Source organism: Phocoena phocoena, chromosome 9 (genome assembly GCF_963924675.1).
Source record: "Phocoena phocoena chromosome 9, mPhoPho1.1, whole genome shotgun sequence".
Taxonomy (NCBI): Eukaryota; Metazoa; Chordata; class Mammalia; order Artiodactyla; family Phocoenidae; genus Phocoena; species Phocoena phocoena.
This window is the reverse complement of record NC_089227.1, coordinates 23584767-23612587: the sequence shown is the minus strand read 5'-3', so window position 1 is coordinate 23612587 and position 27821 is coordinate 23584767. Positions and strand designations below refer to the sequence as shown.

At 34.4% G+C, this 27821-nt stretch overlaps 1 pseudogene; it reads right to left on the bottom strand.

The window, feature by feature from the left end:
- Window positions 1–204: 204 nt before the first annotated feature.
- On the bottom strand, window positions 205–27558 carry LOC136127884 (platelet glycoprotein 4-like; annotated as a pseudogene).
- Window positions 27559–27821: the final 263 nt, after the last annotated feature.

Below are 27821 nucleotides of genomic sequence, written 5' to 3'. Positions count from 1 at the left end.
TCAGCCTTCATTTATATTTTAACTTACATTAAGCATCTCAAAACTTCAAGGATGTATTAAAAACATTAGTTGACCAGATATGTTCAGAAATATTTGCAGCCTAATTTATAACCTCTTTTTGATAAAATGAAAACAGCTAATATATAAACTAATGTTATTGAAGCTCTATATAATTTTTGTTATATACTTATTTTACTTTGATCTTCATGCACAGTATAAAATCGTAAAAGCAGTAAACATCACCACACCAACACTCATTAAGATCATTTCTACCAGACCAAGGAGGTTTATTTTTCCAGTCACTTGATTTATGAACATTGCTCTCTTCTTATCACCAAATGGTGCCAGTCTGTAATCAAGTTAATAATTTTTAGCATTACTTGGGTAGTTTAGTGGAGCAAAATAGTCAAAACCCTCCACTTACGTATCGGTCTTTTTTCAAAACGCTGCATACATTTTAGTCGTCTTTATCTGTAAGACAAACCAATGGAAGTCCTTTTGCATGTCAAACAAGGTAATAAATGCCAAGGTGGAATATTTAGAGAGAGAAATATAATCCTCTTCCCTTTAAACATGTTATATAGCAGTTTTCAATACACTGGCCTCACTGATCAATACATTGGTCTTACAGAAATATTTTCCAGTTTTCCAAATGATGTTTCCTAGTGACAGAGGGAAATGGCAAATATCAACAGTTTCCTTCCTCTAAAGGCTTATGAAATGCATTTCCTAATTCTGTGCCTAATCAGTTCCATGATTCACACTAAAAATATCTTGTCAGGTAATAGATAAACTGCCTATACCTACTCAGACCTGGTCTTTATAAACTTGGTTGGCTTTTATTAGCAGTTCAGAATTCACATTGAGTTATTTGGAGTTTCACATTTGCCTGACTCTTTCCCACCACAGGCAGTATGACAAGAAATAGTGTTTAATAGATGCATTATGAAAATAATCTTAAGTGATAGGAAGTACTTTGTCTTTCTAAAATAAAAACACTGAAATCTAACATAATCCTGACATTTCTGTGTGTCTTGGTTCTCTCAAAATAATTAATTAATAATATATGAACTTGTCCATATGGGTAATGGAAACTCATACAACTTCAAATACTATACATATTTATTCAATTTTCAAACATCAAAAGCTTTTTCTATATACAAAGAAGTTTACTGTTTTTAGTGACTAATAGATTAAAAAATACCTCATTAAGCCAAAGAATAGGCATCATATAGTCTGTGTCAGACCCCTTAATGCTCTGTTATATACATTGAAAATAATTATGAAAATTTATACTAATACATTACACATGTATAACAGAAATGTTAGTAATTACTAGTGTAAATGAATGTTCAGAAATTAGTTATTCTTGCAACTAATTTTTGTTCCCTGTAATAAATCATTTAAATTTTAATATGGATGTTTCTCAGACATCTTTCACTCTTATAAATCTTTCTAATACAGATTTCTAATTAGATTAACTCTTTCTAAGCATATATTTTCCCTTTCACAAATTATGCCCAGGAAACTAAAATATGAATTCTAGAAACTATTGTCATGGAAATATTTGGACAGCTAGCAAAATGAGCAATGCCACCATATACTCATTCCAAAATGTGTGTAAATACCAGTTCAATAGAAAATATATATAATTCTAAATTACAAATGAAAGTTACAAGCATTTCATAATTATTTAATGACATTAAGCCAAAGAGAAGTTGACACTTTATATTCTTTCCCCTTCCTTTCATAGATATACTCATATTCTTACAAGAAAATACTAAAAATCATAATGAAGCTCATTCAAGAGACTCACTCAATTTTTCTTGCTGGCTTAACCAGTATATTGATCTGCAGCTGTTTTTTAAATCATAAAGTAAATCCAGATACCTAAAAAGAGAACAAGCTAAAATAATTACCAACTTCCTTTAAAAAAAAATGTCTTTTATAAATCCAAAATTTATTTTTACTGTTATGTAGAACCTAAGGTGAAACTGTACTACTTGAAACTTATGAAATTTATTAAATAATTAATTGAACATATTAAATATCACATACATAACTCTCCATAATTAAATTTTATTTGTATATGCCTGTACATATACAGATGTATACGCATATGCGTATACATGCACACACACACACAATTCCTTTTCCCAGCCTCGTGTCTAAGCTTTCGTTAGATTTGTGATATTTTTCTGATCTGGTTTTGGAGGATCAACAACAACAACAACAATACTGATACCTAGAACTCATACAGTCAATTTAAATCCTGAGCTATGCATGTTCAACTATATATCAGCCAGAACCTGTGTATCATCAGTATAATTATAATACTACTTCTATCATTATTTAAACTGAAACATGCCTGCTAAAATTCTGGCATGTCATTTAAATTTTGAAAAGGAGAATATTAAAATAAATTAAAAGGTGAAACTGTTACACTATAGGAAATTTAATAGATGTTTTCCTGACGCTAAGTATAATAGATCTTGCCTCAAATACACATATACCCATAAAATCTCTTTTAATCCTTTGTAATCTACAGTGTCAATTCATAAAAGCAATGCTTGTAGTTAAGTATAAAATGAGCATAAAATTGTAATTTATACCAAATTGTTTTAAGCCAGTTAGAATCATTCCATCATTGCTCTCCCTGACCTGTGAACAATTAAAAAGTCTATAAAATTCCACATGCTAAAAAACTAGAATAGAATTACTGTGACATTTCATAGGCAACAATAGGAAGAGATCAATGTAATTTTCATTGAGGTAAAAGTAAGTAATTTATCAAGATTTTGATGTAATAAATATGATCAATAAATGTGATTGAGAAAATGGAGATAATATAATTTTCCCTTCATTTTTAGAAAACAATATTAAACAAATCAGATCAATTATGTAGTTGCTTACAGGTTCAGCATCTAAGTACGTGCTATGTTCTTCTTCATTTGGACTTAAGTCTTCAAAAGGTTCTGTAATTTCAGGACTTGCATGTAGAAAATGAGGAAGTGAAATGTACACGGGTTTTCCTGAAAACAAGTTTTAACAGACAATCGGGATAAATCATTTTCCTCATTACACATACCTCTCAGAAAAGATTTCCTTGAAAATAAAGCTTTTTAAGTTAAAAAAGAAGTGCAAATTTGGCTTTGAATACTAATTGGAGGGTCAGGGTAAGGGAAGATTATAACATCTAATCACTTTTGAACAAAAATAAAGTTTAAACTTCTCCTAGTAACCAGTCAATTGATGTCTGTTGTTCATCGCTTTGGTGTTTATTTTAAATATGTAAAGCTTAGCTGTTGAACACAAAGTTACAACCATATACCTTCATGTTTCAGGCAGTAATATATCTATGGACTGAGAATTTATTGAAGAGGTTTTTCTCTCTTTAGTCACACTAACTCCAACATGAAGTAGGTGAGCAAAATAAGATAGACTCCAAATTTCGTGTTTGAGTCAATTCTTCTTTCAGAGACATCCTGAAATATACTTATTTTTATTTACCATTTTCTAGGGTAGAAAAAGTTAGAAAAATGTCAGCTGGATAAGTTGGGATGCACAAAGTATTCTGGGAACTATTTTCATTTTACCCTAAATCTAAAAGGAGCACAGGGTTTCTGCACAGCAAAGGAAACCATCAAAAATGAAAAGGCTACCTATGGGATGGGACAAAATATTTGCAAACCACATATCCCATTAGTGACTAACATCCAAAATATACAAGGCATTCACACAACTCAAAAAAATAAATAATCCAATTAAAAAATGCATGAAGGACCTAAAGTTATATTATCCAAAGTAGCACAGGGAAATATCAGTATGGTTTTACCTAACAGTAACTAAGTTTTGCAACACTGAAACAAATGGGAGCTTGAAAGCGGTACAAAAATCAGAACAAAAATATCCTACCATCGCCCTAACTTTCTGCCCTTATTGCTTTCTCACTTTAAATTTCTAGTGGAAAGGAATCCCGGGTGAAGTTTACATTTTAAAGAATAATGCAAATTATGCCATGGATAGTGACACTGAGAACTTGTACTCACCTTCTTTGCATTTGCTAACATCTAGCACACGATATAAGGTATAGTCTTTGGAGGTAATTTTTTCTGTGCAGAAACAATGGTTGCCTGGATTTTGAAGTGGAGATGCAAAAGCCCTGGATGGAAAAATGAATCTACACAAGGGGATTCCTATCAGATCAATTTTGCCTTCAAACACAGCATAGAATGACCTAAACACAGATAAGAAAGAGCTTCATTCTGGGAAACTGAACTTCATTCTGGAGATCCATTTTTTTCTATTTTTAAATTTATATTATTGCTTTAACTTACAAAAATTAGATATAATCTTGTTAGAATTCATGCTTAAATCTTAGGGGAAAAAATCTTGGGAAATTTTAAGGCTTAGCAGAACTCTACTTGAATATGAGCTATTCTTATCTTTGTTTTCAAAAGCTTCTCAGATTATTTTTTGCTTATGAACTACCAGAGAGTATTTATATTGAAGACATTTCTCATAGTTAGTTTCCTCTATGGACTAAATATTTATATGACTCCCTCAAATCCTTTATTTGTGCCCAGTTTAAATGAAATAAACATAAAGTTTCAATCTTCCAAGGCTTAATCCTGGAGAGAAAGGCTGCTCACTTGCTGGGGTCCGCGCATGTGGGTGTTTATTGTATGTCTCCTACGCTCCATTGTTTGCTATGTGTCCACCATAACCCCTAAGTTTGTTGTCTAAGCTGTGAGTCTGTTTCTGTTTTGTAAATAAGTTCATTTGTATCATTTTTTTTTAGAATCTACATATAAGCAATATCACATGGTATTTGTCTTTATCTGTCTGACTTACTTCACTTAGTATGATATCTCCAAGTCCATCCATGTTGCTGCAAATGTCATTATTTCATACTTTCTAATGGCCGAGTAATATTCCACTGTATATATGTACCACATCTTTATCCATTCATCTGTCCATGGACATTTAGGTTGCTTCCATGTCTTGGCTATTGTCAACAGCGCTGCAATGAATATTGGGGTTCATGTATCCTTTTGAACCACGTTTTTCTCCGGATATATGCCCAGGAGTGGGATTGCTGGATCACATGGTGGCTTTATTTTTATTTTCTTAAGGAACCTCCATACTGTTCTCCATTGTGACTGTACCAGTTTACATTCCAACCAAGAGTGAGGAAGATTTCCTTTTCTCCACAACCTTCCCAGGCTTTATTTGTGGATTTTTTGATGATGGCCATTCCTATCAGTGTGAGGTGATATCTCATTGTAGTTTTGATTTGCATTTCTCTGATAGTTGACGATGTTGAGCATCTTTTGATGTGCCTCTTGGCCATCTGTTTGTCTTCTTTGGAGAAATGTCTATTTAGATCTTCTGCCCAATTTTTGATTGGGTTGTTTGTTTTTTTGATATTTAATGATTTTTTTTTTTTTTTTTTTTTTGGTACGCGGGCCTCTCACTGTTGTGGCCTCTCCCATTGCGGAGCACAGGCTCCGGACGCACAGGCTCAGCAGCCATGGCTCACGGGCCCAGCCCCTCCGTGGCATGTGGGATCTTCCCAGACCAGGGCACGAACCCGTGTCCCCTGCATCGGCAGGCGGACTCTCAACCACTGCGCCACCAGGGAAGCCCTGTTTTTTTGATATTGAGCTGCATGAGCTGTTGAAGATTTTGGACATTAATCCCTTGGTGGTTGCATTATTTGCAAATATCTTCTCCCATTCTGTGAGTTGTCTTTTCGTTTTGTTTATGGTTTACTTTGCTGTGCAAAAGCTTCAGAGTTCAGTTAGGATTTATTTATTTTTCTTGTGATTTCCATTACTGTAGGAGATGGCTCAGAAAAGATATTGCTGTAATTTACATCAGAGAGTGTTCTGCCTATGTTTTCCTCTGAGAATTTTATAGTATCCGGTCTTACATTTAGGTCTTTAATCCATTTTGAGTTTATTTTTGTCTATGGTGTTAAAGGATGCTCTAATTTCATTTTTTTTTTAACATGTAGCTGTCCAGTTTTCCCAGCACTATTTATTGAAGATACTGTCTTTTCTCCATTGTGCAGTCTTGCTTCCTTTGTCATAGATTAATTGACCACAGGTCTGTGGGTTTATTTCTGGGCTTTCTAGCCTGTTCCATTGATCTATATTTCTGTTTTTGTGCCAGTACCATACTGTTTTTTTGACTGTAGCTTTGTAGTATAGTCTGAAGTCAGGGAGCCTGATCCTCCAGCTTCATTTTTCTTTCTCAAGATTGCTTTAGCTACTCAGGGTCTTTTGTGTCTCCATACACATTTTGAAATTTTTGTCCTAGTTCTGTGAAAAATGCCATTGGTAGTTTGATAGGGATTGCATTGAATCTGTAGATTGCCTTATGTAGTATAGTCATTTTGACAATATTGGTTCTTTGAATACAAGAACATGGTATATCTTTCCATCAGTTTGTGTCATCTTCAATTTCTTTCATCAACATGTCATAGTTTCAGAGTATAGGTCTTTTGTCTCCTTCAGTAGGTTTACTCCTAGGTATTTTATTCTTTTTGATGAAATGGTAAATGGTGTTGTTTCCTTAATTTCTCTTTCTGAGCTTTCTTTGTTAGTGTATACAAATGCAAGAGATTTCTGTGTATTAATTTTGTATCTTTACCAGATTCATTGATGAGCTCTAGTAGTTTTCTGGTAGCATCTTTAGGATTTTTTATGTGTAGTGTCATGTCATCTGCAAACAGTGACAGTTTTACTTCTTCTTTTCCAATTTGGATTCCTTTTATTTATTTTTCTTCTCTGATTGCCATGACTAGGCCTTCCACAACTATGTTGAATAATAGTGGCAAGAGTGGACATCCTTGTCTTGTTCCTGATCTTAGAGGAAATGCATTCATCTTTTCACCATCGAGTATGATGTTAACTGTATTTTTGTCATATATAGCCTTTATTATGTTCAGATAGGTTACCTCTATAGCCACTTCCTGGAGAGTTTTTCTTTTTTATCATAAGTGGATGTTGAATTTTGTCAAAAGCTTTTTCTGCATCTGTTGAGATGATCATATGGTTTTTATTCTTCCATTTGTTAACATGGTGTATCACACAGATTGATTTGCAGATATTGAAAAATCCTTGCATCCCTGGGATAAATCCCACTTTAGCATGTTGTTGTCCTTTTAATGTATTGTTGGATTTGGTTTGCTTGAATTTTGTTTAGGAATTTTGTGTCTATGTTCATCAGTGATATTGGCTTGTAATTTTCTTTTTTTGTGGTGTCTTTGTCTGGTTTTAGTATCAGGGTGATGGTATCCTCATAGAATGAGTTTGGGAGTATTCCTTCCTCTGCAACTTTCTGAATAGTTTGAGAAAGAGAGGTCTTAACTCTTCTCTAAACGTTTGATAGAATTCACTTGTGAAGTCATCTGATCCCAGACTTTTGTTTCCTGCGAGTTTTTAATCAGTTTCAATTTCAGTACTTGTGATTGGTCTTTTCATATTTTCTATTTCTTTTTGGTGCAGTCTTGGGAGACTGTACCCTTCTAAGAATTTGTCCATTTCTTCCAGATTGTCCAGTTAGTGACATATATTTGCTTGTAGTTGTCTCTTATAATTCTTTGTATTTCTGTGATGTTTGTTGTAACTTTTCTCCTTTTTCACTTCTAATTTTATTGATTTGAGCCCGCTCCCTTTTTTTACTTTATGAGTCTGGCTAAAGGTTTATCAATTTTGTTTACCTTTTCAAAGAAGCAACTTTTAGTTTTATTGATCTTTTCTATTGTTTTCTTCATTTCTATTTCATTTATTTCTGCTCTGATTTTTATGATTTCTTTCCTTTTACTAACTTCAGGTTTTGTTTATTCTTCTTTCTCCAATTGCTTTAGGTGTAAGGTTAGGTTGTTTATTTGACATTTTTCTTGTTTCCTGAGGTAAGATTGTATTGCTATAAACTTTCCTCTTAGAACTGCTTTTGCTGCTTACCATAGCTTTTGGATTGTCAGGTTTTCATTTTCATTTGTCTCTAGGTATTTTTTTATTTCCTCTTTGATTTCTTCAGTGATCCATTGGTTGTTTAGTAGCATGTTGTTTAGCCTCAAACTGTGTTTTTTTTAGTTTTTTTTTTATTTTAGTTGATTTCTAATCTCATAGCATTGTGGCTGGAAAAGATGCTTGATATAATATCAGTTTTCTTAAGTTTACCAAGGCTCATTTTGTGGCCCAATGTGTGATCAATCCTGGAAAATGTTCCATGTGCACTTGGAACAGTATATTCTGCTGCTTTGGGATGGAATGCTCTCTAAATATCAATTAAGTCCATCTGGTCTAATTTGTGTTTTAAAGCCTGTGTTTCTTTTGGTCTTCTTTCTGGATGATTTGTCCATTGATGAATGTGGGGTATTAAAGTCCCCCACTATTATTGTGTTACTGTTGATTTCTCCTTTTATGGCTATTAGTATTTGCCTTATATATTAGGGTGCTCCTATTTTGGGTGCATGTATATTTACAATTGTTTTATCTTTTTGGATTGATCCCTTGATCATTATGTAGTGTCCTTCCTTGTCTCTTGTAACAGTCTTTAATGTCTATTTTGTCTGAGTATTGCTACTCCAGCCTGAAGTGGGTCTCTTGTAGACAGCATATATATGGGTCTTGTTTTTGTATCCATTCAGCAAGCCTGTGTCTTTTGGTTGGAGCATTTAATCCATTCATATTTAAGGTAATTATTGATATGTATGTTCCTATGACCATTTTCTTAATTGTTTTGGGTTTGTTTTTGTAGGTGCTTTTCTTCTCGTGTTTCCCACTTAGAGAAGTTCCTTTAGCATTTGTTGCAAAGCTGGTCTGGTGATGCTGAATTCTCTTAGCTTTTGCTTGTCTGTAAAGCTTTTGATTTCTCTCTTGCATCTGAATGTGAGCCTTGCTGGGTAGAGTATTCTTCGTTGTAGGTTCTTCCTTTTTATCACTTTAAATATGTCATGCCACTCCTTTCTGGCCTGCAGAGAAATCAGCTGAATCAGTTTCTGCTGAGAAATCAGCTGATAATCTTATGGGAGTTACCTTGTATGTTATGTGTTGTTCTCCTCTTGCTGCTTTTAATATTTTTTCTTTGTCTTTAATTTTTGTCAATTTGATTACTATGTGTCTCAGTGTGTTCCTCCTTGGGTTTATTCTGCCTTGGACTCTGTGCTTCCTGTACTTGGGTGACTGTTTCCTTTCCCATGTCAGGGAAGTTTCCAGCTATTATCTCTTCCAGTAATTTTTTGGGTCCTTTCTCTCTCTCTTCTCCTTCTGAGACCACTATAATGCAAACGTTGGTGTGTTTAATGGTGTCCCAGAGGTCTCTTAGACTGTCTTCATTTCTTTTCATTCTTTTATCTTTATTCTGTTCTGCAGCAGTGATTTCCACCATTCCGGCTTTCACTTATCCGTTCTTCTCCCTCAGTTACTCTGCTATTCATTCCATCTAGTGTAATTTTCATTTCAGTTATTGTATTGTTCAGCTCTGTTTGTTTGTTCTTTAGTTCTTCTAGTTCTTTGTTAAACATTTCTTGCATCTTCTTGATCTGTGCCTTCATTCTTTTTCCAAGATATTGGATCATGTTCACTGTCACTACTCTGAATTCTTTTTTGGGTAGATTGCCTATCTCCATTTCACTTAGTTGTTCTTCTGGGGTTTTATCTTGTCCCTTCATCTGGGGCATACTTCTCTGCCATTTCATTTGTCTAATTTTCTGTGATTGCAATTTCCATTCTGCAGGATTGTAGTTCTTGCTTCTGCTCTCTGCCCCTTGGTGTATGAGGCTGTCTAAGCTGTTTATGCAGGCTTCCTGGTGGAAGGGTCTTGTTCCTGCCCACTGGTGGGTTGAGCTGGGTTTTGTCCCTCTGGTGGGCAGGGCCATGCTCATGAAGACGTTAAGCAGCCCGTTGGCTGATGGTTGTGGCTGTGCTCCTGCCTTCTTCATTGTTTTGCTTGAGGTGTCCCAGCACTGGAGCTTACAGGCTGTTGGGTCAGGTTAGGCCTTGGGGAGGAAATGGCGGCCTCCAGGAGGGTTCATGCCAATGAGTACTCACCAGAATTGCCACTGCCAGTGTCTTTGTTTCCACCATGAGCCACAGCTGCCCCCCACCTCAGCAGGAGGCCCTCCAATACTAACAGGTAGATCTGGCCCAGAGTCATATGATGTCACTGCTTTGTTCTGTAAGTCCTGGTGTGCCTGGGACCTTGTGTGTGCCCTCCAAGAGTGGAGCTTCTGTTTCCCCCAGTCCTGTGGAATTCCTGCAATCAAACACCATGGCCCTTCAAAGCCAGATTCTCTGGGGGCTCCTCCTCCCTTTGCCAGACCCCCAGGCTGGAAGCCTGGCATGGGGCTCAGGACTTTCAATCCTGAGGGAGAAATTCTCTGGTATTATTATTTTCCAGTTTGTGGGTTGCCCACCTGACAGGTATGGGATTCAGTTTTGTAGCAGTTGTGCCCCTCCTACTGTCTTGTTGTGGCTTCTTCTTTGTCTGTGGATGTAGGGTATCTTTTTTGGAAGTTTCTAGTGTTTTTTTGTTTTGGTTGATGGTTGTTCAGCAGTTAGTTGTGATTTGGGTGTTTTTGAAAGAAGGGATGAGCTCACGTCCTTCTATCCTGCAATCTTACCAGCCAATCAATCCAGAAATTTGTATACATGTAATTTTTAAATCCTCCAGTAGCCACATTTAAAACTGATAAAAATATCAGTTATATTTTATTTAACCCAGTATATCCAAAATAATATCATTTTAATGTATAATCAATATAAAAATTAACAAAATCTAAAGATCCAGTGTGTACTTTATACTTATAGCACATTTCAGTTTGTACCAGTCACATTTCAGGTGCTTAATAGTAACAGGTTACTAGCTGCTACCATATTCAACAAGTCTGTATACTATACATATTCAATGGTATTCAATTTTGTATTAAAATTTCCCACTCCTTAAAAATAAATGAAAGTTTAAAAAAAAAACAATGGCAAAATCACATGTTGTTAAAACTGTGATTGTGTTTTTCTACCCAATCAGTAGAGTGGCAATTTCCTTACCTTGAGCTTCCTTTACAAGTTCTTTTGGTAAACGTTCTTACTGTCAATTGTGATTCATTCGCCTAACCTTATGGCTGATTAATGTTTTTTAAATCATTTATTGAAGTTCTCTCACTAAACAGAATTTCATGCAAATAGTTTGAAAATGTATACATCAAAATACAAAGGGCATTTGTTGAGTTTATTGAACGTCTACAATTGTTAAGATCCATGGCACACACTGGATATAAGAAGAAATAACTAGATAATACCTCCATTTACTCCACAAATGAATATCAGTAAAATGAGCCACCACTGAATGTGTTTGTTCAAAACAGTAAGACCCATCCTTCAGTTATGAATACCATGCTCTTTTTCTTGTAACTGCACTTTGGAATCTTCTTACATTTCACTTATACTCTTGTCTTAAGTGAAATATAACAGAATATCACAGTGAGCTTGATCCTGAGATTGAGATAATGGGATACTGAAGGTTAACTTATACTCCCCAGATAGGTCCCTAAATGGGCATTGTCTACAACTGCCTTCCCAACCCTTAGCCATTAAAGGAAAATAATACATCAAAAAGCCTTAAAAATCATCTGAAGTATCATCAAAGATTATGTCATAATGACACCATAAAGTATGTCATAATGACACCGTAAAGGTCATGACCCTAAGATAGTGGATACTAGCAGGACTCTTTTTTTTAAAAAATACATTCAAATGTAAATCAATATTTTCATTTTATGTCTCTTTAAGCTTATTAAAGAAGGTATAGGAAGTACTTCTAAATCATGATAAAAATGTTGGAATTTTTCCATTTTATCAGTCTATTTTCCTAGTGCTATAACCAACAGTCTCTCTCACACAGATTCTGTCTGAGTCCCTGGCTTGTCCAAACTACCCCTGCTCCTTGTTTGTTTTACTTCTATTTTCCTCTTAGATACTTTTAACTTCATGCCTGATGCTCATGTATTTATATTATGGTCATTAATGAATCCTCCAATTCCTGTTTTAAAACTTCACTACTTCTTAGTTTTGGACAAAGTTTTTAAATACATTTTTTAAACTCATAATAAAAACTATTTAAAAGAAGCACAGTATATTTTTCTCTGTATTGAAGGATTGAAGTTTATTCTTAGAAAATTACTAAAGTTTGTGGTATTGGGACACCTTTATTGGTATTGGGACATTATTCACAGAAATGCATCACTTGGAAAGGAATTTCTTCACCCATCCCCATGGCTCAAAGCTCTGCAAATCAATCAATCAGTGTTTTTGCTTTTTTTTTTTTCCTAGAAGAGTGTTAACAAAATTAAACATGCAAAACTCAGCAATACCTTTGTGAAAATGAACATTCCCTGTGTTTCCTTTTTATTCCCTACCTTTTACATAACTTTAACATTTTTCATCTTCATTATATATTTTCCTATAAAGTATTGCCTCACCAGCTTTGTAAACATTATGCTCTGCTTCTGTTGATATTTCTTAGTAGCTGAAAGCTCGCCTCTGATTTTAATTACCTCATTTTGATTCCCCTTGCTTTTTAAACCTTAATTCTTAAACTAATAGTCATATGTGTACTTTGCTTTCCTTCAAGGAGAATAATAAGTTGGATCTAACTATACTTTAAATCTAAGTTCATAGCACCTTCTTTCTTCCCAACTCTAACTCAGAATGTTCATTTGTGCATACATTTTTCATGGTTAGTACCTTGGTTAGTACATATGTAACCTTGTTTTTGTTGCTTCTGTTGTTCTTTTCTCCATAATTTTGATCATCTTATTCAAAATAGATGGCTCTACTTGCAAATTCACTGATTCTACTTCATATTGAAACCTCCCCTTGGATGTATGTTTACCTTTTGTAATTATATTGATTTTTAAATTATTTCAGTTTTAAATTATTATCTCTACAGTATATACAAAACATGTGAACAGTAACTACTACTCTAAGTTTTTCTAACCCCTTACTTCTGCGGCCAGGAAGGCAGTTAATTAAGTAAAGTTTTTACAAAGCAAACATTTCCCTAGGAATGCAGTAAAGGTTTATCCTCAGTGGTTAATCTTGAGAAATTCAGTCACGTTAGACAGACATTTACTAAGCCTGTATAAGAACAGAGATTCTGAATTATGTTGTAGGGATCTAAAGACAGGTAAATGCATACCCCTCCAGAACATTGTAGGTACGATGGTGGATTTATGGGAGAAAGGAGGTGATTTCACTGTGATTATTACCACAAAACAAATGCCCTTACCTGTACCATTAATCATGTCACAATCGCTTGCCCACTAAGAGACACGCCTAAGGAATAAAAAATAAAAAAAAAAAGGAAATGAACATTGTCATTCCAAGAACACCATCTCACATTACTTTGTCTATTATGATTCAGTACTTCTGCTAAAATAATAAATATTGATTAGACTAGATGTGACAAATGCTAAGTTTAAGAAATATTCTAAATCATTTGGTCTATGTTTTGTTTGAAGTTTTCATCTTGTTGAGATAAATGAAGTGCCTGTTACCATTAAGTGGCCAGATTAAAAAGTAAAAACTGCCAAATGTTGTTAGTGAGAAACAATTTGGAGCAGCCAAAGTTCTTCAGAAAAGGTTGAGAAATATTTATCAGAAATTTAGATCTCTTCTTAGGGTTAGGTGTTTTTTGTTGGAATGGGAGAAGTGTATTGTATCATAGTATGTTGATTGTTCAGCTGAATAGGAGGAAAATATTAAGTGGATAACTGATGCAAACTCAGTATGAGGGAGAAGAGGGCAGTGTGGAGGAGGACAGAAAGAAGCAGATGTTTGATCAATAGCGATTGGAAACATGCAGATAATCAATTTATACTTTTCCCCTCTTTTAACTCTTGCATGAACTGACATTAAAGTAGGACAAAGTTTATTAATTTATACTCTGGTATCTATTTAAGATGTTTGTATTGTTTCCTGGTATATATACATATAACAGTAGAGATAGTTTGCCACTTTTTGATGATGGAAAACAGGTTTTTCAAACGCCTAACATAACATTCAGTAAGATGTCAAGGCAAGCTGCTGCTTCTTTTTTTTTTTTTTTTTGCGGTACTTGGGCCTCTCACTGTTGTGGCCTCTCCCGTTGCAGAGCACAGGCTCCGGACGCGCAGGCTCAGCAGCCATGGCTCACGGGCCCAGCCGCTCCGCGGCATGTGGGATCCTCCCGGATCGGGGCACGAACCCGTGTCCCCTGCATCGGCAGGCGGACTCTCAACCACTGCGCCACCAGGGAAGCCCTGCTGCTTCTTTTTTAAACAGAGTAAGCTATTAATCATGTTCAGTCTTGCCGTGGTCAGTTAAATTAACCTTATCATAATCTTAAACTCATGTGAAATTCTTACTCCAATTAGGAGCATATAGTAACTCTACTCAAAACCTCTCTGTGATATTGAAATGGAAGAAATGCTCACTTTTGTCAGTGTACAAACACTATGTGATATCCTCTAAAATGAACATTTAGAAGTGTTTGTTTTCCTCCGTTAGACTTTTCTATAAAAAAAAAATGTGACTATGGACTCAGTAGAAGAAAAAGGGTTACATGGGTTAGTATTTAACTGTTTTATGCAAATTTTAGATAGGAACCTAGTGTGAGGTAATGGTTACTTAATAAAAAGATTTCATCTCTTTTGATTTTGATCACTTTATTCTTCGTCAGGAAATCACTGATGTAAAACTCATTTTAACTTTGAGGAGAAAAGGCTTTTTCCTTGATATTTATTGGGATTCTTCCTATTTTAGACATAAGAATTAGGTGTCTCCAGATAAACAGTCAGGAGCTAGGGAAAAGTAGGAAATCATGGCTATATAAACATATCCCATTCTACTGTTACTTCACAGGAGGCGTACTCTTTATCAAGTTTAATATGTCAATGTTAGAGCAGGAAATAGTAATTCCATTTTCGTATTGATAAAGTTTTAAAAATCTGAGTTATCAGTATATAAAATTATTTCGAGAAAAATTTGAAGGGGAATGTCATGAAAGCATTGGCATGGATTCATTTACCTTCCATTTTTATAGACATATTTAGTCATGTCCCTGGAATGAACAATTTTTATATTTCATGTTTAGTAAAGAAATAAAACAACAGTAAGATATATTTTCCTACCTGTTGGATGATAAGTTGACATATTGACTTTCTTCCTTTTCATTTGTGGTTATGTAATTGTATGAGTGCACGATAACGCTGGTTATGCAGCAGAGATGGAAGTAGTCCCTTTAGATTTCTTTATGTAAGAGACCCTGTTCATAAACGTCAACCCTCAAGTGGGGCTGATACTCAGCACCTATGCACTAGTGTGACCAGTCATCACAACTAAAGGGTTAACACCTGGCAGAACAGGAGTTTCTAGGGCTGAGATACAGGCAGGTCTGTTCCATAGGTTGGTGCCTGTGCATTACCAGTTGTTAAATAAGTTTCTTACCTGCCTTAGAGTATCCTAGTGACACACACATACACATACACACTTTGCCTGGATACTTACTTTTTGCCTTTATATGTGTCAATTATGGCAACTTTGCTTATGTCATCTTTTCCATTGAAAACTTTATAAACTCCATCTGCAGTATTGTGGTCTGAAAGATGTGTACAAGAAAAAATTACTTCTAGAACAAGCCATATTTTCCAAGTTATAAAATATGTAATTAACTCACTTTTGCATTTCTCAAACACTGGTTGTTCATAATTATTTTATGTGATTTGAAAGATATATGCAATAAAGTTTTTAAATTATTGGTCTTTCACATTTTAAAAAGACAGAATGTAAAATGTGCCTAGAAATAGCTGTAGATGCTGAGACAAAGGTAGAAAACAAATATCAGAATCTGACGTGATCGAACTCCAGCACTCTTTGTCGTAATTAAGCCAGAAAGGCCATTGTGATCACTACTCCTATTATATTGAGGTGAGGGGATAGTGAACAAAACCTATGAGAACAATGACAGATTTCTAGAAATTTTCTCAATGTTATGATCTCTAATAAGTGGTTACTAAAGATTAGGTACATAGAATTAAAAACAGAATTAGCCAAGGAAAGAAGAGTATTTGAGTTAAATAATAGTAACTGAATTCATTATTCCTCAAGCCTTTCTATACTTATATTTAATTGATATATAAGCTTGCAATCCTAAAAACCATCTAAAATAGAATAACAGCAATGAATTAGAAAATATAACAAATATCTCATATAGTGACAAGTGAATCATACTCAGTTTTTCAGTTCAATAGTCGTCTTGTTCTATTCGTGACTCAAAATGTTAAGCTATAACTAAAAACATCACCAAGTTCACATTTTTAAAAATCTCCTAACTGCCATTTCATGACATTTGTAGATTACTAGGAGTTCATATCAACTAATTTTATAAACATATGACATTGCTGAGTTATCATTCTCATGTAAATTTTGGGTAACTTTTAAGTTTACATTAAAACAAATTTGTAAGAGGTCTAGAGAAGGAGGAATGATATGATAAATACATTTAACACAAATATATGGCATTAAGCTTGATTATTTATAGATAGGAAATCAAAGCCAAAACTGTATTCAAAGCCTTACCAGCTTACAATCTAATTTTAGACAATTTATGTGTTTGTCAAAGAATGGAAACTTGATTAAATGTCAGCTTCTTAATTTTAATTGTTAAATTCAGATACGTAAATTTCCCCAACTAGTATAGCTGAGTTCATGTGAGATAGAGACTTTTAAGTAATTAGAATATGTATTCCCAGATCAGAAATACACACTAAATAATAAAATTATGAATTGCCAATGCCACCATTTTTATCCAGTTAAAGTCTAACAATATCGACATTCATATTTGGTACTCACAGGATAAAACACACCAACTGTAGTAGTAATAGGGTGTGGAATCGAGCTCAAGAATGGATCCTTATAGCCCCACAATAGTTCTTTCAAAGTTCTCTTTTGAAACATAGAAGAGCTTGATCTTTTGATAAGTAAATTGAGTACTCCTTGAATAAATACATTTGGATAGACATGGGGTGCAGTCTCCAAAAAAGAAATCACGGTTTAAGACACCAGTTGCAGTATCAGATTTTTAACAAATAAATGGAAAATACTAGAATTTAGCTTAACAAAAGAAAGGGCCATAATTCAAAATAATGCCATAAGAACACATTTTCATAAAAATGACAAAATAAATAATATCTAATGATAGTTCTAATCATGAGATTAATTACAGTGGATTCTAGAGATTTCAAAACCAGTAATTTTGCTGTTTGTCTACTCACTGCTACAGCCAGATTGAGAACAGTGAAAGTGTCATTTTCGGTTCCAACTGATAGTGAGGGTTCAAAGATGGTACCATTGGGCTGCAGAAAAGAGACTGTGTGGGTCTCGGAGTCCCACGTTATATTTTCCTTGGCTAGATAACAAACTCTGAAAAACAAAAGTAAATAAAATTCAAAATAATTGTTGCAAGTGAACATTAAGTCTCAAATGCTGTTTATTCATGCAACAAATAATTTTTGAGTGCATAGACTATGTCAGAAATTAGGCTAAACAAGTAGGTTAAAATGATCAGTAGGCCAATGCTGAGCCTCTAGCAAAGTTGAGAAGAGGAACCTTAGATGTGCATAGTAGAGGAGAAGGAATACGTGTTATTATAGTGGGTTACACAGATTCTGTGGGAAAACACAGAACAGGAGCAAACCCAGGCTTGGGTTGGTTGTGGTGGGGATAATGGACAAGATAGGAGACTGGGATTGACATGTATGCATTATTGTTACTATGTATAAAATAGACAGCTGATAGGAACTTACTGTACAGCACAAGGAACTCTACCTAATGCACTGTGGTAACCTAAATGGGAGGGAAGTACAAAAGGGAGGGTATCTGTATGTGTATGGTTGATTCATTTTGTTGTGCAGTGGAGGCTAACACAGCATTGTAAAGCAGCCATACTCCAATAAAAATAAAAAAGATACAATTCCACATAAGTGGTCTGCATGACAAAGAGAAGTTTAGTTGGGTAAAATAGCGTAGAAAATAGCATGTATTAGGTAAGAAGTAGGACCCAGGTGTAATTTTAGAAATGCAGATGTTTCAATATAGTTGGTTTAAGGAGTAAGGAGAGTGGTGGAAATAAAACGACTGTAATAGGCAACATCTGGAACGTAAAAGGGTTGCATCCCATACTTAAATGTTTAGCTTTTATCCTGAGAGTCAGGAGGAGACAGCAGAGAGGTTTAAACAGGGGAACAGTAAGAGCACGTTTTCTTAGAAAGACTGTTCAAAGTGCACAGACTTTCCTGTACTGGCTTTTCCATAATTTCCAGTATTTTAATGAGAATTAAAGATAGCTAATGGAATACAATTTCCACTTTGGAGATCAGTTCCTCTCCATCCCTGCCCCATATACTGTATACTCATTAGTTCTAAGCTCCTGGAAAATACCAACTACTTTTTAGGAATGAGGTGAAGGGTGATTATTATGGAAAAAAATCTTTTGCAAGTACAAGATATTTACTGAGATGAAATAGGGTATTCATTGCTCTATCATATATTTGAATGTCTATTATGTGAGGTTCTAATAGTTATCTGTTGTTATCTAACTAAGGTAAAGACTGAAAAAACATGAAACTGAGGTGTAAAAACCAAAGCAAACCAAAGAAAACCTGACCTGATTTCAATCAGGTATAATAAAAAGGTAAATTCCTATAGGATAGGTATTATGTGTGTTTTGTATCCCCAAGCAGTGTCTGGTATATGGTAAGTACTTGGTAAATATTTTTGAATAAATAATTAATTGTTCATATTCTTTAAAAAGGGAATTCACAAAAAGATAGAAAGATCTTATTTCTAATATAAGTTCATCAAAGCTTTATTATTTACTGTTCTTGGAATACTATAGACATACAAAGAATATAAAAATCTGAAACAGCAGCCAGGACAGTCTATTAGTAGTCAGTTACTCTTTTCTCTTAGATAATTGTATTTTAAACTTAGGTTACATATTATTAACATTTAAAATTAAAATACTTTAATTTTCAGGAAGATTGATATATATGTAGTAGTTGAAATAATAGCAAAAATAATTGTGACCCAAATTCTAGTTTACTTGGTTGTACTTACAATGCTATACCAGTAGATGGCACTCACTAAGGGAAAAAATCCTTCAAACTGAGGCCTGTGCTTAGAATGTACTTTTAAAGAGAGAACATCATCACTCAATTTTTGGGTTAAAAATGAGAATATATACAGCTTTTAGAAAGTGTTGGTTAATAAGGTCAAAGGGAGGAATTTGTCTCAGATTTAGCCCAGTATTGCTTTCTATGTACTCCTGTCAAAGCAAAGTAACTTAAATTATTATTATTTTTTATGTTGGATCTGAGAATATTCTGAAGGAGGTACCAGGTCTTCACAGAAATGGTATAGGTTGGAATATATATCATTAAGATCTCAATCCAGGCAATTTTATGCTTTGACCCATGTCACATCTTTTCAATCAAAGTTTCATCAAGCTCACTTTAGCAGCAGAAAGCCAAATAAAGCCTGTGGTTCTGTTTGAGGAGAGACATCCTCCTCCACTTAGAACTTCAGCTGAGTTCAGGGTGTAACTGATGGAGAGGCAGGATCACCTCAACACGTGGAAGACTCTCAAACTCTTAACGTTTTCTGAAAAGTAAACAGTTGTTTTCCCATTATTTAAGGCATCCAAGCAGACACTAAGGACTCTGTTTTGTTGACATCATGAGACAAGATGACTCATAGTTGATCATAATTTCCTTTAACATTGTCATGTAAATAGGAGTTTATTGTTTATGTACTTTAGCTGCAAATCCAACTTCTCTAACCCTCACTTCATTGCTTCTCCAAGTAAATCAATTATATCTAACCCACCCTGCTTTCATCCCAGATAGAGATAGGTTAAAGCCTCTAAGAATAAAATTTATATAACCTATCAAGCAAGACTAGGACAGGATTCAATATTATGTTTATGTTTTCCCATACTCCAATTAATATCCTTAAAGGTAAAATCATAACCCCTCCAAACAAACAAAAAATTAAACAAAAACTGTGATGAGTTCTCAAATTCTAGAAACTATTCTCTTTTCTTGCATGTGGTCAGTTCACAGAGTTGTGATTTTTTAAACAGTTATGCTTAGATTCTTATTAGGTCATATGTGAATTCTAGATTTTCATAGGTACACATCGTAGCTACAACATTTTTTGAACAAGATATTCATATAGGCTTTTGATAATGACATAGAACTATAAGACCCTGAAAAAATAGAAATATTTTTGAAGGTAAGATTTTTTTCTGTAACAATGAAAACCAAGTCTTCTTTGACAGAGTTGTGAATAGTCGCAGACCTGTGCCTGAAGACAAGGAGATGTGGGGATAATTACTAGACCAGAATAGGTACCAAGGTGCTCTGCAGCTTATATATCGTGTGCTGCGGCAGCAGACATCACCCTTCCAACTACTGTTATTTCATTATATTTGAGTGTGAGTTGTCAATCTAGAAACATATTAATGCATGGAGAGGAAAGAAATTATATAATTGTAGAATATCTGAAACAGATAAGAAAGTTAAACTATGAATTAGAAGAAACCATTATAAATATGAAATTTTGTAATAATGCTTGATCATAGTGTATAACTAGTTGTAGTTATTCTTGAGGAAAAAAATCACACATTTGTATAACAAATGATATAGCAGGACTTAACTCTGTTCCCATATGGGCACCATAAATGTATTCCTAATCCTTGGGTAGGTTTAGTGTTTTTAGCACCTCAATCTTTCCTTTCCTTACTTTGATAGTTAGAAAAGGCACATAGTCTAAAATTTAGATAGAAGAAAATGTACTCAACAGTCTAAGAGATATCAGTCCTAAGTTTGTATAAATATGGTATATCACTTCAAATCCCCTGGTATCAGTTTTTTAAATTTACAATTGAAAAGTTCTGGCTAATTATTTTCCCTTAGTTCTTATAGTTTAAGAATGAGTTCAAAAGTCTATTAAACTGTTAAGGCATGTAAGATAAAGGTATAGCTTATTTAGTCTCAGTACTGAAGAAAATATAAGAATGAAACTATTGAATAAATACAAATACCCTTAAGACCTGGAAAATAGTTTGAATAGAAGTCCTTAGCAGGTATTGTAGTTAGGTAGAATCAGTTTAATGCTGTGGTTCTCAGAACTGAGTGTGTATTGAAATCCCCCAGAGTATTTGTAAAACTCATTGCTGAGCTCCAAACCAAGAGTCTCTGATTCATTTGGTCTAAGGTGGGGCCTGAGAATTCACATTTCTACTTAGTTCCCAGGAGATGCTGATGTGGCTGGTTCAGGAGCCACCCTTGGAGAACCACTCATATAACCTACGCTTTCAATTTTAGGATTTTAAAGTGCTCTGGTTTTAAAATTGTGATAGATGTTTTTCTATTTAGCATGCATATTTTAGACTTGTTGAGAATACATGCCACAAGTGTAAAACTCCTGTGACTTCCTAAATGTAGGGCAGTTAATTGATGCTGATAAATTCATAATAAAATATATATTTCGTATCATCATTAAATCCTTAGATTAGGGTTTTATATAGGCAGAAACAAAAATTTCAGTGTATATTAATGGCAAGAAAATAATAAGTATATTCCAATACAATGGCAGTTGTCAAGTGGAAGCTTTTTCAGAAATACATATGGTCAAGGAAAGAGTGCCACTTATTATGGGGACTCATTCACCTGTACGTGTAAGGACCTGTGCTTAACTTTAATTTTGCTGCTGTTAACTGCCACTCCCTCTGGATTCTGCACATCAAAGATTCAGAACTGTCTGTAAACTTCTGTGCCTGTTTTAACCCAATTTTTAAAAGCAATTGTACCTTCATCAAGGACAGCTTCCTATGAAAAAGAAAACAAGTTTGGGTTATTTCTTTGTAGTAGGTACGGGCAGTTGTTGGAGTTTAAAACCTTTAATTATTCAATAAAAGGACTAAGCTCAAGTATCTTGCTTGTGAGAACCTTTGTAACCTGCCATATGTTTGCAACAGAAATGTTTTCAACAAATTATGATAGCAATCTCTTTTAGTTAATCTTTTACAAAGGGAATCTGTGTGTAATATTGCAGACATGTCTGTTGATTGTAAGGCCAACCGTTGGCAAGCTTTAGAGTGACTTTGTGTGAGAGTTCACAATTTACTAAGGAAATTTTATTAAACCTTTTCCAAAAAGTTCTTATCAGGTTGAACATTAACTTCTCTTCTGCCCTCAGTGAGTTGGACTGAGAAGGAAAAACAGAGAAAAATCTAGTGGGATTGGAAGCTTTTTCTCTTTTTTCAAAAGTTGGATACTTCAGGGGGAAGTCACTTAACGTTTGTTAGATTAAGAAAAACACAAATTTGACTTTTCTCCTTCAAAATCCTGCTCAGTGTGGCTTCTCTAATTCTCAATACATTTACAGCAACCTGTTAGTACATGTTTCCAAAAATTACAACAGTCTAATTCAGTACAATTAGGTTACTACTTTTTAGATAAAAGGATGAAGGAAGTTTTCCTTTTATTCTTTTGTGAAATCCATTCAAATAATTGATGCCCCTCATAGTAATGATAGAAAAAACAGGAAAAAAATACCAATGACAGAATCAGAAAACCCTACATTAGAAATCTCTCCTGTGCTTCAGGAGCTGGGACTGAGTAGAAAGTCACCAAACCCCTTGGGTCAATTTCAGTATCTGTAAAACGAGGGAGTTATCGTAGATGCTCTCCTGGATTCCTTGCAAGGCTTTCACTCTCTGGGCAGGAAGCCTCTGTAGCTCTAGTAGCTAACGCAGACAAAGGTGACTTTGTAGCAGGCAGTGTTTCCAAGTAAGTACCTTGGGAGGGATGCCCAGGTGTAAAGTTCCAACTTACTTTAGTGCTAGAGGAAGAGGGAGGAAGTATTTCACACAAAATGAGCCTAACCAGACCCATGAATACAGGGACAATCTGATTTCTTTGTTTCCTTCACCTGCAAGCATCAATTCATAGAATGATGGATCAGGAAAGGACATTGGGCATTAGCACATTTTCTAGGAGAGCGTGCTGAGGCTCTGAGAAACCAGGTGTCTGGCCCAAGGGTAACCAGGCAAATACCTAGAAGTAGAATCATGACGAGGATCCTAGTCTCTGACCCTTAGGCTGGTCCTCTTTTACACCGTGTTTTTACTAATTTTTTTGTTTCTGTCATCTCTGCACTTAGTTGGTAGAACTCAAATTGAGTTAGCTGTCTTCAGGATACTTTACTTATTGCTTAATGTAGAAAATAAGGGGAATCCTTAGAGAAGAACAGGACATTGGGTATAATGCCTTTATGAAACCCTGTGCTGTTGTGATCCTTTTACACTGGGTACATTGGAGCTGCTAAAGCAATGTGAGACCTTCTTAATTTTTACAAGCAATTGTCCTTGGAAATCTTTTTATTTGCTCCTAAAATGTCTTATTTCCGTAGCAAGCCCAAAATTAAGACAGAATTGCACATAGATAAAGTATTATTGCTATTCCTCTAAATGTAAAGATGTTTACCCTAAATGATCAGAGTGTTATAGCTGAAATCTATATGGAAGCTGAAAACTATGTTAATTTACCCATTTCAAGAGACTTTATGAGGGGAAAACACACATGAGCATACACACATACACATGATTATTCTCACACTATAGAATCTTAAGGACTAATACAATATTAAGTGTTTATCATGTACCTCTGAAGGTACATATTTATTTCAGTTTTTAATGAGAGGAACGCAATATATGTTTATATTGAAAAGGCACTGTGATAGAATGTACTTGGCAGGACAGAAAACTCCCTAACTATCATGCTTGTGCATTTAATATCAAAAGGCATCATAAGTGTATCATGCTTTTTCTTCTAAGTGCCATGAATCATTTTGCCTTGTTTGTTCATCTGGAGACATAGAGAGATAGATTTTTTTTTTTTAAATGGGAAAGTTGAAACACAAAGAGTTGAAATCAGTGCATGAATTATCAGCTGTTAGAGATAGGGTCATCTAACCCCATCCATTTTTTTTTACAGGTAGAAGTGGGTTCTAGAGAAACAGATGTCTGATTCAGTGTTGTATGACAATTTAGTAGTAGGTAATGGAGAATCAGGCCTTTTACTCCAATCTTGTGTAGTTTCCATAATACCATGATTTGTTCAGAGACAAAGAAAAAAATATTGAAGCAGTCAGAACAGAAATAAATTTCTTCTGATCGTAACGCTACCGTATGTATTAGAAAATTGTATTGGCCTACTTGAGTACTAAGACTAATTTTAGCTCCAGTTCCTTTAGTTTTAAAAGGAGGAAAAGTTTTTATGTCCTTTGTGAATTTAAGAGGCCTTGGTTTTAAATTGACCTTGGACTATCTGGTCTATTTTGCACATCTTTCACTAAATTTGAAGTACAAAGGTGATAAATATGTGTACAGAAAAAGTAATATAGTTTAAGATCCTCTCACTTGTCTGAGAAGTACATCAGTATGTGTCCCTGACTTTAAATGTTCAGATTATCCAGCCCTAGTAATAACTGGATTCCAGCCTGATGACTCTTACATGGCATGGTCTGCAGCTGCATTGAAAGCCATTTACCTTGAGACTTCTCTTTGCTACATTAATTTGAAAGCAGATGTTTGGGAGAATAGTATCGTCTATCTAGTCACATGGTCGCTTCATTATTGCTGTTACAGGAAAACAGTACTCATCAACATGATGGTCAACTTTAGTGTAACTATTAAATTTAATATCTTCTTATGCATGAAGTGTTTAGAATACATTTGTAAAAAAATATATATATATCCCATTTCTCAAGGCTCTTATAGAGTTCCAAGAAACAGAGTCATACACAGCAGATTTTAATCTTTGAGTAGATTTCCTTGTCCTAGTCCCAGCCTGATCGAATACATTGGCTTCTTTACTCAAAGCCTAGAGTGAAGTGGTTAACAATGAAACTAGATGCTATGAGTTTGATCCCCAGTTTGGTCACATGCTAACCATTTAAACTTGGGCAGGTTATTTAATTTCTTTGTACCTCTGTTTCCTTATCTGTGCAATGGGGATAATAAAAATATTAATATTAGGTTGAACTGTATAAAATTAGTATTTTTGAAAGTCAAAATAAGCAGAATATGGAGTAATTAAATATTTATCCTCATAGGTTGTTATAAGAATTAGTAAATGTGAGCACTGAGAATAGTGTTAGCATATAATAAGCATTCAATAAACATTGGCTACTATTATTATACAAATTCTATCCACCCTTTCTAGGGAGAACTCTCATCTCATTTACTTCCCAGATTGCTTTCACTACTTTGTTCTTAACATTACTGTCTAAACCAGTCCGGTGGAAATAACTCATGTAAAATCTTATGACACTTCTTTTTCTGTTATTTAATCATTTTAATATTTACTCCCCATCTAGTGAAATCAAAACTTCCTTAAAAAAGTAGAAACATACTGAAAACAGTATTCATCCTCTCCTCTCACTACTAAAATTTGTTCTGATTTGGACGAATTACAAGCAGTTCTCCCATGTTCAAAAAATTTTCTCGTGTGTGAATTATGTATATGTATGTCTGTGCATGTTGCGAGAAAGAAATCTTTAGTTCCCTTCTTTGTCCTTTTTCTGAAGTCCTTTGGTAGTTTCTACTTTCCACATTCGTGATAGCTCATACCATTGACTTCTAGTCTATCTAGCAAGATTGCATAAACCTGCTGGGTCCATACAAATCTAGTAGGAATCATAGTCTAAAATACTGGTAAAGAAATTTTCACATACAATGCATAAAAAGCACGAAGTCCCTAAAAAAACACTCCTTGGAAATAGAGTAAAGAAATACATATATATATGAAGTAAAATATATGGACCATTTTAGGCTATTCCAACGGCCAGTGTCAAGGTGCCATCTTTTAGAATGAGAGGGCATCATAGAGTCCCAACTCTATACTTTAAAAATTAGGTAACAACATGAGATGATCTTCTGATCTTTTAAAATTAAGCAATTTAATTCTTCTTTTTTTAATGGCACATTTATACAGGTAATAACGTTCTCAGTTTGGTATTAGTCCATAAAATGAAGCAAGTAATCTGCATTGATTTCAGTGGTAAACAAAATCTGATTGGTACTAAAACTTGTATACATTTGTAAAAATAACAGCAGTAACCTAAGTGGTCCTGAGGCAGGGGTAAGATGCTTTGCTCTCTGGGATTACACATAACTCAGAGATGTGTGCCAATTTCTCGGTCCTTTGTCTCTACATTCAGACTCTCTAGAAAGCAAATCTACTGTTTAGTTTTATCTGTAACCTCTATAGTAAAGATTAAATCTGAGCTCTGATCTTTGATATATACACTGATGTTCATATCAAATCATTTATAAAACCTCTCTCTTTTTCTCCTAAGGTATACATTTCTATCAGTAACTCAGTTGGACATTTTGCAGTTTGTTCTTTTTTACTCCTCTCTCTCCCTGTTTAGTCCCTCTATCCCGCTGCATCCCATCACCCATCAGTTCTATGTACTCCACCACACTAGACCAGGGTGCCTTTTGTTATGTGCAGACTGTGCAAAGATCTTTCTAATGAGAGTCTTAAATTCTCCTTGGAAGTGGTCATGTCCTATATTGTTGTTTCCTGTTTTTGGTCTCCTCACTTTCCAACACTTATTATTGTAGAATTACAGAGTACAAAGCTGTGTAAATCAGCAAGTCCCTCCTTTCATGTTGCCTAGGTTTGGAAACTGACTCGTCCTCTTTTTGGCTAGGTGAGTTGGCAAGTTGATTTAAGGTTGTGTGACTATAAAATGGGTAAAATAATAGTACCTTCTCATAGATACTTGTGAAGATTAAATGAATTTGTATATATGAAGCTTTTAGTAACACTAAATTAATTATTTAGTATATTAGTATATAGTATATTTGATATGAATCTCTAAATGCAGATTTTGTTATATCTAACCCCTACCAGAAGACATAAACCAACTACTATTGCCTATCATGTCATTAATTAAAGTCTTCTGCGTAATGTTCAAAACTTCCTAAATCTTACCACATGTTGTCTTTCTAATCATCTCTCTTGTTAATCCTATATTTCTGGCACATTTTCTACATTGTTCCTTCCCTCATCACATTTAGTTGCATTTCCACAACTTTATCCATCGTATTAACCAGTTCTTTGACACCTTTACTGCAGTCTACTTTGGACACTCAAAGTTTTATACTTCAAAATGCAACTCAAGTCTCTCCTTCTTCCTGAAATTATTGAGTACTCTGAGAAAGTTCTTTTTCTAGATAACATTTATTTTTCCATATTCTATACTTTAGAATTCAATTATAGAGTTTCACAGGTCTCTATATTTTTTATAATTTGCTTTTCCCCAGTTAAAACTTACATTTCTTGAGATAAATATTTATTTTATTCTCTTTTAGCCTCTATACCAAAGCAAATTTCTGATGTCTGAAAACTCTTACTTCCTCAGGATTAACCATTGTGAATTTAGAGATACGTATTAAACAATTAAAATAGATGCTAGCACCTCTCCTGCCATCTAACAGAATCTATATGTATAATATTGTTTAATAATAATAAAAATATATAGTTGTTCACTATTCAGCTATTGATCATCAATTATGTATCAGAAAAAAATAGTCTTAATGTAAAATGCTATGCACTGGAAGATTGTTGTGACTTTTCTATTCTGAAAACTTTTCCATAATATAAGTTATAGTCTGTGTGTTAGAACTGACCCTGT